At 33.0% G+C, this 12,225-nt stretch overlaps 1 long non-coding RNA gene across 3 annotated transcripts in view; it reads left to right on the forward strand.

Annotated features, from left to right (window-relative positions):
* The first annotated feature begins 4,692 nt into the window (after positions 1-4,692).
* Positions 4,693-12,225, forward strand: part of LOC126956289 (uncharacterized) — a 58,729-nt gene continuing 51,196 nt past the window's right edge. For 2 of the 3 annotated variants that reach the window (XR_007726280.1, XR_007726279.1), the window contains exon 1: positions 4,693-4,815. This is a non-coding gene — a long non-coding RNA (uncharacterized LOC126956289). The remainder of the gene's footprint in view (positions 4,816-12,225) is intronic. The other variant, XR_007726278.1, reaches the window with a different exon arrangement.

A 12,225-nucleotide genomic window follows, 5' to 3' on the forward strand; every position in this document is an offset into this window, starting at 1 on the left:
ATTCTAAATTAGTTGATGGGGATGGAACACCCAGAAAGTGGATGAAGGAAATGCAATTATTGTTGCTGAATTATAGAATATAAAGTATAAAAAGATGAAAATAAGAGTAATTAGAGGGGAAAACATATAAATAAAAGCTTTAATTGAGATGAAATTAAAACATCACAAGCTTCTGTGAAGTTATCTCCCAAAATGTTGTAGACTAACATTTGGAACATTATTCACTACAACTACCATCTCAGAAAATATATCTAGCCCCTTGATATTTACACCAAATTAGTAGAAAAGCAAGCCAACTTTAAGTTTTAATATGTTTAGGTTTTGAATATTTTTCTCTTCCAAGCAATAAAACAATCACTAGAGAGAGTGTAGCAATTTTAAAGCTTCTCAGCAAAGGTCATGTCATTTTTAATTTATTCTATTGTCATCACAAATGTGTTATGCATTTAACTACCTTATATTAAAGATGACATTTACACATTGCAATCTTACAATATATTGCCTCTACCTTCATCCCCCAGAATGGTAAATCTGAGTCAATAAAATGGTTTCTTTCAAGGAAGAACATCCTTCTTTGGAGATTAAGAGATATATGTATATTTGATTATGAAAAGGAGGCCTCTGGGAGAAAACTTGAAAGAACTGAGACTGAATGAACTGTTCTTCATCAGGAATTTGAAAATAAGGGTCAAACTGACAACGGAGGGAGTCTAGAAACATGGGAGAACAGGAATCCAAGTAAAAAACAGATCAAATTCCCTCAGGATCACAGGGTCAAAGGATACTTTTTAGAGATACATCTACTCCTCTTTTCATGTTGCCGGCTTTTTTGCACTACCCCAATTAATTCAAATAATTCCAAAAACCAGAAGTGTCATAAATGTAGTATCTAAGAGTAAGAAAGGCAGTCCAAAGGTAGGAGACAATAAACATACAGGGAAATTGACATTCGGTTCAAAAGTGACAACTGAACCAGCGATGATTAAGCAGAAGTTCCCCAAGCTTCTGTAGAAAGAGGAGGAAGGTTTCTGTTTACCTTTGAAGACAAATTGGGTGTGTGTCACTTGTCCATTGCTGTGTTGCAACTCACTACAAATTTAGAAGCTTAAAACAACACACATGTATTAATATTTCACGATTTCTGTGTCCGTAATCTGGCATAGCATGGTTGCTCTGACTATGGTTTCAAAAGTTTGAAATCAAAGTGTCATCCAGGCTGCTATCTCATCTGAGACTTCATTGTCTTCAAAGCTCATTCAAGTCATGGCAGAATTCAGTTCCTTGAGGTTATAGGACTAACGTCACTATTTTCTTGTATGGCTATTGATTCTAGGCCACTGTCAACTCCTAAAGCCTGCCTCTTGTTGCTTTGAATCACTGATTTTCTCTCTGTCTGACTTCTAGACCCAGATTTAAAAGGCTCATGTGATTAAGTCAGCTCACCCAGATAATATTCTTTTCTTAAAACCGACTGTGCCATATAACATAATCTAATCATCAGAGTGAAATCTCATTATATTCACTGATCTTGTCCAGTTTAAAAGAAAAAGAATTATACAGGGCATGAACACCAGGGTGGGAAATTTTTTATACATCTTCAAATTTTCTTACCACAGGTATTCAATCCATTTTTACTTTAGTTTTACATGTCTGGACGACTTCCTGGAAACTGCAACACTTGGGACTACCCAAGGATTGAGACTTCTATTATGTATAAGTAATTTATTCAATTTTTCTAATACAATCTTTCCATAATGGTTCAAATATTCTGGCTTCTGTTTCTTATTATATTAATATATAACTCAAACTTGAAATGTATTTTAAAGAAAAATATTCAATACGTATTATGGTTTTCCAAGCGCAGAATTTTGAAAAACAAGTTTGTCTGTGACTTTTAACATAATTTTAAGTTTCCCTAGAAAAGATAGATATGAAAGAATAAATACCCTCAATTTTGTAAGAAGCAAGAGAGTGACACAAACTTACGGTAAAGAATTGAAGTTGTGAAAACACCTTGAACTTAAAGATATGCTTTAGTAGGAATCAGAAAACTTTTTTTCTTTTCCATAAAGGGCAGGTAGTAAATATTTCAGGCTTGGAAAGCCAAGAGGTAAAATCAAGGGTATAAGTAGATGCTTAAATGACAAAAAAGTTTCCACACAATTTTTAATTGATGAAATTCAAATTTCATTTCTGAACAGCAAAATTTAAATTTTACATAAGTCATCATGTGCCACAAAATATTTTTTTTGCCTCTTTTAAAACAATTTAAAGAGGTAAAAAAATTGTAGTACATTAGTTATATAAAAACAGACAGTAGCCCAAACTTCATTTGTGGGCCTATATATATATATATATTCCTTATTTCTGTAGTTTTACTGAATGCTGCTCTAGAGTTCTTTTACAGAAGTCACTTTTGGCCCCATTAATAGCTAAATCCTTATTTTTTTTCTTACTCTTTTAAGGCCTCTCTCTTTCTCTGTATATACATATATATGTATGTGTACATACAAATATACATACATACATATATATACACAATTATAGTCAGATTTTTCTTGTTTCTATTAACTACCATTTGAACTTATAAATTCTCCCACTTATTTCCACAGTCATTACCTCATTTAATTTCATGTAACTAGATTTAGACAAAAGAAATCATTATAATGTAGATAGAATACATCCCCAATGATTTTTTTTTGTTCCAAAGGGACTTGGTTCTATTATCTCTTACAATTAAATGTATTATACTATGTATCAGTAATAATAGTCTCTAAAATTTATGATGTTCTTAATTTGTATGCTTTCTGTAACTAACACATAAAGATTTGTAAAGAGAAAAATGGTATTTTGTTGATGTAATGTTTGAAATCCAGTTCTTGGAATTTTAACAGTAGTATTCTGTGTTCTGCAAAGCCAGAAGTTAGGTGACTGGAATTTACACATTGTGCATTTTGGACTGTTAGAGAGAATATGTGCTAAAAGTCCTTGATAGTCTAGGTAGCCCATAATCTAAAATCATTTTTTTGCTCTAAAAATTTTTTACAAAATGATTTATTCAAAAATTGATGGCTATTGTACTGAAAGGGTATTTTTAAGTTCATATTCAATAACATTTTAAAAGATTAAATTATGGTCGGTATACCTGGAACCCATGTGGGTTGTTAAATACCTTTCTTGGAAAGTAAACATCAATGTTTGATGGAACCTTCTAACGTTAAAACCAGATGAAAAACAGGCTTTTATTCTATACTTTTTCCAAAGCAGTATTTATGATTACTTTTTTGACAAACTAGTATTTCATAAATACTTCAAAATAGCCTTTTATAGGTTTCCAGGAAGCTTCTTGAGAAAATGTTTTGAACTTTTGACCCAACAAAGGTTTCTAGACTGAAAACACCTCACCATCTTTTCTCACTTACCGTTGAGGTAGTGATACGCAAGGTGGTTACCAGGGGAGGACTCAGTTTTTTTTTTTTTTAATTAAACTAAAGAGATTCCTGACAGATAAGGAACTACATAATCAAAGCAAAAGACAGCTGTTATCTCCTCAGCCTTGGGGAAGACCTAAAGGACTTCTAAGAAACTGAATCCCAAAAAATGAGACAGTTCACAAACGTCTCTGAACTTGACAACAGAGAGGAGCGTTTCTCTTAATTTACGTATTGAAAGGGGGAAATGTGAAGGTGGTAAGTCAATGTCTAGGAAATAATAGAATGAACAATTCTGACTCTCAAAGTAATCGTTTCAGAGTATGACACACAGAATCTCTTCAAGCTAAAAAACAAACCAACAAAACTATATTTATTTAAATTCCATTTATTATAAAAGTGTTGTGTTTTTTCTTTTCATGGTTGAAAAATACAGGTTGTCATTAACTTGTGTTTCTTTTAAAACAGTGTTCCATATTTATTTAAAGAATATAAAGGCTCATGTCCCCATTTCTAGTAGAAGACTAAAATATTTAGCTTTAGCATTTTATTTATTTCATTGTAGAAAGCTTTTACGATTTGTAATTGTTGTTATTCACAACATCATTTGTTATGCTGAATAGATTTTTTAGATTACAGATTCACAAATTACAGTATGAAGGCCAAATCCAGTTGTACATTGTTTTTGTAAAGTTTTATTGAAACACAGTCGTGCCCATTCTTTTATCATTGCCTGCATATGCTTTCCCCCTACAACTACAAGAGTTGAACAGTTGTTTCAGAGACTACATTGCCCACAAAGGTCTAAAATATGTATTATCTGGACATTTACAGGAAGATTGCTGACCCTTGAATCTTTTAGCTAATCAAAGCTGTTTCCAAATAAATATATCTAGTAGTTCAAGTGTTGATAATTTGAAAAACATATAGTAAATAAAAAATTAAATAACACTTTTAAGTTTATCATGTGATGCTCAAAGATTGCCTAACCAAAGAGAACATTTTGTAGCGCCTCATAATATTAACAAACTGCTGTCTTAGGTACAATAAGCAGCTGATTTATTGAAAGTGACTTGTGCAGTCAATATCTGGAATGAAACAGCCAGTTTCATCTTGTCCAATTTTTACATTACTCTTCATTTTCCCTGAGAACTACATAGTGGAAACACTTTTAGTAAAGCACTTCCTTGTAAAATGATCAGTTGTATCTGTCACCAGGAAGAAATGCATTTTCCTGCTTTATTACAGCCATCTGCATCCTTCATTTTCTTTTAATTCAGTCACTGGAGCCCTAATGATCGCAGCCATTTCAGGAGATGCCATCAATTACAGCCAGGAGCTCATTCAGAAGTGAAAGATGAGTTCCATTCTCTGTTACTTAGAGGTCAGTGATCATTCCCCAACCTCTTCGTAGTGAACAAATAGTACAGTAACTTTCACAGGCTCCTTCATTTTTCTCAAGTCTGCTTCTTTATGACTTTTTGTAGACCTTGGTTATAATAACTTCATATGTTTGATGCTGGCAGCCCTAAGACAAGCCTGACCCAATCATTTTCCTTGCATCCACCATGATAAGTTCAATCATATATAAGTTTGGCTTTCAGGAAGGATGTTTTGAAGAACAAGTATTGTTAAGGTGGCATGTAAAAAATTCCGAAGCAAACACAGTTTGTAAAATTTATATTCAAAGGTTTCCAAAGTAGTAATTGTTTTTCATCAATTAACTTTATGTTGCTTTCTATAAAATAATCATCTTGAAGGATTTAGTATAATTATACAATATTCAGATACTAATTTTACATACCCTAACTGAAATACTTATAATAATTAGGAATACAAATCAATTGTCAATATTCTGTTTGGTGGCAAAAGGATTTATATGACTAATACAAAACCAGCAAACAGATGTTTGTAGCTGTTTTACATATAGTCACTTAAAACTAGAAACAACCAAGGTGCCTTTCAATGAGTAAATGAATGAACAAACTGTGATATATTCATATAGCAGAATATTATTCAACAATTTTGAAGAAAATGAGCTAGCAAGCCATAAAAAGACATGAAAGAATCTTAAAGACATATTACATAGTGAAAGAGTCATTTAAAAGGCTACATTCTGTATCATACCAATTACATGATATTCTGAAAAATGAAAACTAAGGAGACAGTTAAATGATCACTAGTTGCCAAGGAATCGAGGGAGGGAAAGATTATTAAGTAGATGAAGCAGGGGTATTTCAAGGTGGTAAAATTATCCTGTGTGACACTGTATTAGGGAGTAAATGACACTATTTCTATTGCCAAAACCCACAGAACTATATAGCATATAGAGTTAATCTTAATGTACCCAAATCAGGAAAATTTAATCACTTAGTAAGCTGGAGAATCCCAGATTGGAATGGAAAAGTTGACAAAATATAAATACACAATAAATGCATAAAATTACCTTGCTAAAGAGGATTGGGAAAATGGTGCTTACCTATATAACTCTGGAAATAAATAGACTATAAAAATAATGATAAAAGAAATTGTACTTAAGAACTATACTTCAGTTGATAAAATTGTTACCCTTAGGGGACCGTGATAATAATTCTCATACTTCTATATGGGTGTACTAGATGAGAACAATTAAGTAAATGGTGGATAGTAGGACCAAGTTTCACATATATATGTGTATATGTAGTTCTGTGTGTGAGTGTGCGTGTGTGTGTGTGTGTATTTATATATATGCTTTTTTTTTTCTTACTCTGTCAGCTGAAAGGGCCTTAAAACAATAATAGCTAAGAAAATTAAGATGATTCACAAGAGAATGACACAAAGCAAAAACTTAAGGAAGAGTCGAGTAACTCATCCTAGATAGAAATCTTTAAACAGCTATTTAAAAATGAGATAAATTGGCCAGGCGTGGTGGGTGACACCTGTAATCCCGGCACTTTGAGAAGCCTAGGTATGTGGATCACTTCAGGCCAGGAGTTTGAGACCAGCCTGGCCAAAATGATGAAATCACATCTCTACTAAAAATACAAAAATTAGCCAGGCGTGGTGGCACATGCTTGTAATACCTGCTACTCCGGGAGGCAGAGGTTGCATTGAGCCAAGATTGCACCACAGCACTCCAGCCTGAGTGACAGAATGAGACTCTGCCTCAGAAAAAAAAAAAAAAAAAAAAAAAAAAAAAGGGATACACGAAGTGAAAATTGAGACATCGATAGGGTACACTCTCTTTTTGTTTTGGATTCTAATGAGGAATGCTCTGTAATTCTTACACTTCATCCTATGTAGATAAGGTATTTTTTTCATCCTGTATAGATAAGCTGTTTTTATCTCTGATTTCCTTCAAGACTTTCTCTTTGTCTTTCATTTTCTACATTATGGATATTTTGATATTTGTCCTGTTTCATGTTCTCTGGACCCCCCGGATCTCTGCTTTGATGTCACTAATTTTAATAAAAATTCTAGGCCATTATTACTTCGAATATTTATTTTCTCTCTCTTTTTCTAATATTCCTACATGTATATGTTACACTTTTTGTAATTCTTCCCACAGTCCTTGAATATTTTGTTTCATCTTTCTAAATGTTTTCTATTTGAATTTCAGTTTTGAAAGTATCTGTTGACGTATCTTTAAGCTAACTGATGTTTCCTTGGCCATGTCCAATTTACAGATGAGCTCATTAAATGCATTGTTAATTTCTCCTACAGTATTCTTTATTTTGAGCATTTCCTTTTGTCTCTTAGGGTTTCCATCTCTTTGCTTACATTACCCATCTGTTCTGGCATGTGGTTCATTTTTTTTTTTTTTTCATTAGAGCCCTTAGGATATTAGTCATAATTGTTTTAAATAGATAGGCTGACTACTCTAAAATCTCTACCATTTTTGAATCTGGCTCTGACATTTGTCCTTTCTCTTAAAACTGTGGTTTTTGCATTTTAGCATGCTTTTTGATTTTTGTTGTTGTTGTTTTTATTTAAAGTAGGATATGATGTACCAGGTAAAAGAAACTGAAGTATAAAGGCCTTTAGTGTGAGGTTTCATGCTTGCTGGCTAGGAGTTAGTCTGTTTGCCATTTGCCATAGCTACAGGTATCAGAGGCTAAAATTTCCTCTGATGACTTTGTTTTTGTTTCCCTTTTTTTCTTTGAGTTTCCAAAGAAATTTCTTAAGTAACTTGAGACTTCCAGTTTTTTTATTTGTAATCTTTTCTTATTATATAGAAGCCTATTGATATGGTTGTAAGGTGTGGGGTGAGGGGAAGTATACTACAGTTCTGTGATGAGATCTCAGTCTTTCAGTAAGACTGTGTATTCATGAGTTCCCAGCTATTTGGTTGTATTTTGTTTTGTGGGATAGGAAGACTAGAGATGGATGGAGATGGGTATCTTCCTTCACATGGATGCCTAGGATGGACTGAGGTTGAGTATTTTCCTTTCCCCAAGTTGCTTAGGCTTGGGAAAACCCCACTCAATTTGTGTTTAGTAAAATCCTTTCCCTTGAGTGCAGACTTTGTTAAGGAAAAGAGAAGCTCTGAGTTTATTTCAAAATGGCTGCTTTTTCCCTCCTAGTGACAGAGAGATGGTATTGGGGCTTTTTTGTTTTGTTTTCTGTGTTTTGAGGCAGAGTCTGGCTCTGTCCTCCAGACTGGAGTGCAGTGGTGTGATCTCGGCTTGCTGCAAGCTCCTCCTCCTGGGTTCACACCATTCTCCTGCCTCAGCCTCCCGAGTAGCTGGGACTACAGGCACCCACCACCACGTCCAGCTATTTTTTTTTTTTTTATTTTTTATTTTTTTATTTTTAGTAGAGATGGGTTTTCACCATGTTAGCCAGGATGGTCTCCATCTCCTGACCTCGTGATCTGCCTGCCTTGGCCTCCCAACGTGCTGGCATTACAGGCGTGAGACAACAAGCCTGGCTGGTGTTGAGGCTTTTTATCTGCTCTTCACTGAGTCAACCTGGTAGAGTTCTTGGAGGCAAAACAGACACAAATGTGGTGACCTTCTTAAAATGAGGCCCCACCAAAATTTGAAGACTCATTTTGTGTTGTAAACACAAAAGCATCTGAGACAGGTCTCAATCAATTTAGAAAGTTTATTTTTGTCAAGTGACACAGCCTCAGTAGGTCCTAACAACATGTGCCCAAGGTGTTTGGGGTGCAGCTTGGTTTTACACATTTTAGGGAGATATGCGACATCAGTCAAAACATGTAAGATGTATCTTGCATGTATGGTACATATTTCTGGTTTGGTCCAGAAAGGTAGGCCAACTGGAAGCAAGGGCTTTCATGTCACAGGTAGATTTAAATATTTTATGATTAGCAATTGCTTGAAAGCATTATTATCAATAGAAAGAAATGTCTGGATTACAATAAGGGATTGTAGAGATCAAGCAAGGTTTTATCATGCAGATAAAGCCTCCAGTTAGCAGGCTTCACAGAGAACAGACGGTAAATGTTTCTTATCAGACTTAAAGAGCCTGTTCTATCAGCAATTCCAAAAGGGAGGAGGTTATAATGAGGCATGTCCAGCTACCGCTTCCCATCATGGCCTGAACACGTTTTTCAGGTTAACTTTGGAATGCCCTTGGCTGAGAGGAGCATTTGAAAATTTATTTTTGGTTTACAGCATATATGGAACCTCCAGCAATTCATTAATTACAGTCTTTTCTGTTTCTTTTTTCTTTCTTTTATCCTACCCTGGTCTGGCTCTGACTGTGGTTTCTCTTTCTGGACATTTGCTCTAATGAAATGTGATTCTCTATATCTACCTATCTGTCCCCCCACTTTTGGTGGGGATGGACAACAGTTTGCTCTGTGACCTCGATTCTCTGATGAATCTAAGCAGAGTTGCTTATTTCCAGTTTTTTCTCCTTTTGTTTTTTTTTTTTTTTTTTTTTTTTTGCATCTAGGACATGTTTGATGACTTCCAAGTTTCTTACATGTTGGATCCTAAGTTCACTTTAATGAATTCATCATGAGGAAATAATTAAGTATAGTCCTATATAAGCAAAATATTGTTAATCACAGTATTAAAAATTATAAAATATAGATTAAACACACTGTAGAATTTAAAGTGATAATGCATATTTATGTTTTGAACTGAGAAGTGAGAAACTGCAGATATAAACAAGTGAGAAATGGAAATTACAAAAGTGTACAGTCCCATTTTTCTAAATGTTATGGAAAAATGTGCACATATTAATACCAAAACTTTAACAGAAGTCATCACTTGTTAGGACAATAATAAGTTATATTTTTATCTTAATTTCCTTATATCTGTAGCAAATATAGATTATTTGAGTAAAAATAAAATAGCTAAATTTATTTTAATAACAGATTTGTTTACAAAGAAAGCTATATATTTAAACTTAATTACAGAGTGCTTTGCATATATGACAATTTGAGCTAGGCAATAGTGAAAGGAAACAAATAAGAGTGTCAATATCCTCATGGATCCCCCATCTTCTGAAAAATGGAGATACACTGAATTTTAATGAAATAATGAGCAAGAAAGAAAAATTCTGTCTCTTTTATGCATATTTCATAGGCATCTATCATACTAAGGCATTTTTTATCTGCTTCGGAAAGTTAACTAACAGAAGCGATGTAGTCTATGAGTTTTGAGCAGATTTTTGTTAGATTTTTCTGTGTAGAGGGAAAAAAAAATGTGTGTGAGTATATGTGTATGATTGTCTTGTTTGTTATTATACTGTTATTTGTTTGCTGTCATTTTCCTAAGATACTGATGAAAAAATTAAGGTAAGTCATTGTATTATCAATCATAGAAGGCTGACTACATCCTGTTGTGTGATTAAATCTGTTAAATTGCTGATTTGGTAATACTTAAAGACTTTAACATACTTATGGCAAAAAACAATCCATAGGTTAATGGAGGCATATTTTCATTTTGATATGGTAAAATTTATAAATAATATAATTATTTTATTAGTTTATTTGTTTTGGTTTGTTTTTAACTCATTTTCTTCATATTTTTCTGCCTTCTTTAACAATTTTAAACTTTATAAAAGCCCTAAATAAATAAATCACAACCTATCTCTAAACTCCACTGCAGTTTACATACATTTACATAAATTCTCACTGATAAATTGAGGAAATAGCTCTAGAATAGCAAATATCATACCCCAGCAGTAGAACAGCTGACCTTTATTTAGATTAAATTTTCCCGATGTACAGAAAGGATTATCATACTTTTAACACAATTAAGTTGAATTTTTTTTTTATGTTTAGCTACAGATGTATAAAAAGGGTATTCATTTTAGAAGAGGAAAAAAATAACTCTGGCTATATCAATTTGTCCTCCATGGATTTTCCTCTGTTCACTATTAGTGGTAATTTTTCACAATCTTTAAAATTAATAATTTATTTCATATTATTAGTTAATAATTTACTGTAAAATTTTATATGAGCTATAGAAATATATAGGAATAATAAGAACTATACAAAATAGTGACTGTGTTTTAGCATTGGGTTTAAAAAAAAAAACCAACAAATTTTATTTTTGGTTCAGACAATGAGTCCCCAGATATTCTGCTACTTCCAGACTGATTGCTAGTAAAGAAATAAATTGGGTTAGAACTCCAGCTGACTAAGTACTATATTCAGCACTTCCAGAGTACAGACTACATCCATCATAAATGACTTTAATTTAAATGTGATTTCTAACAAAAATCATTTTACCATTCTGACCGTATATATAGTAGTTCCTTAGGATAACAATTATTTCTAATAATTTAAAACTTTGAACCTGCTGGCATGAACTTTATTTCCGGCACAGTACAATATGAAACATTTAAATTGGGCAAAGTCAGAGGTATATTATAAGATTCTCTCTCTCTCTCTGTCTCTCTCTTTCTCTGTCTCTCCCCCGCCCCACACACACACTCCCTCCCTCCCCTCCATTCTCCTCCTTTCTCTTTTTTCTTCTGTCTCTCCATTTCACAAATTTTGAATGATTAGTGTGAATATTGGGAAACCAAGATAGATATTTTGGGATGTAAGTGTAAATTCTCACTAACTCTTTCAAAAATACTTGTCAACTAGAGGCTCCAAAATATAAAGGGAATTAACTGATGCATCCTGCCCTCTGGGAGAAAATGGTTCAAAGGGGAACATAATGGTGCCTATAATAAAGTTTTACATGAGATAGACAATTATTTCAGCTCCAAGGAGGGTATATATTTTTTAAAAGGGGGGATTCAGAGGAGTAAGAAAATTTGTTTAGTTGATGAGATTAGAGAAACATACATTGAGCATATGATGGTTAAATTAGTTTTCTAAGGTTATTGAAGAAAGAATTTCTTGAGAGTGATTGTAGTCTGAACATGGAAACATGACTGAGACTTTAATGCACATATAGAAAATATAATTCAATTTGTGTGTGCATGTTTACACAAAATAATGGGTCAATAAAATTAGAAAATAGCTCATACTCTAATTAAGTACATCAGCTATATAACCATTACAAAGTATGTTTCAGCAAAAAAATACAAATAAATCTTTCTCCTTTCTTGTTGATTTTGATGTTAACTGCTTTCTTGCCACCTTGAGTAATTCTATACATACTATACATACTCTCATCCCAAATCCTTGTAAACACAAGATGATTACAGAAACTAAATTGTGTACCATTTCTGTATGAAAAGAAAAACATGAAAAAATTTTGATAATCAAAATGGATTTATATCATTTCTATCTATCTAATTAATTAAATGTTTAAATAACTATAGATGCACAGGAAATATAGCCTATAATTATTTAAAATTTAAAGTTATAAAAATTCCC

This window comes from Macaca thibetana, chromosome 6, assembly GCF_024542745.1.
Source record: "Macaca thibetana thibetana isolate TM-01 chromosome 6, ASM2454274v1, whole genome shotgun sequence".
NCBI classification, from domain to species: domain Eukaryota; kingdom Metazoa; phylum Chordata; class Mammalia; order Primates; family Cercopithecidae; genus Macaca; species Macaca thibetana.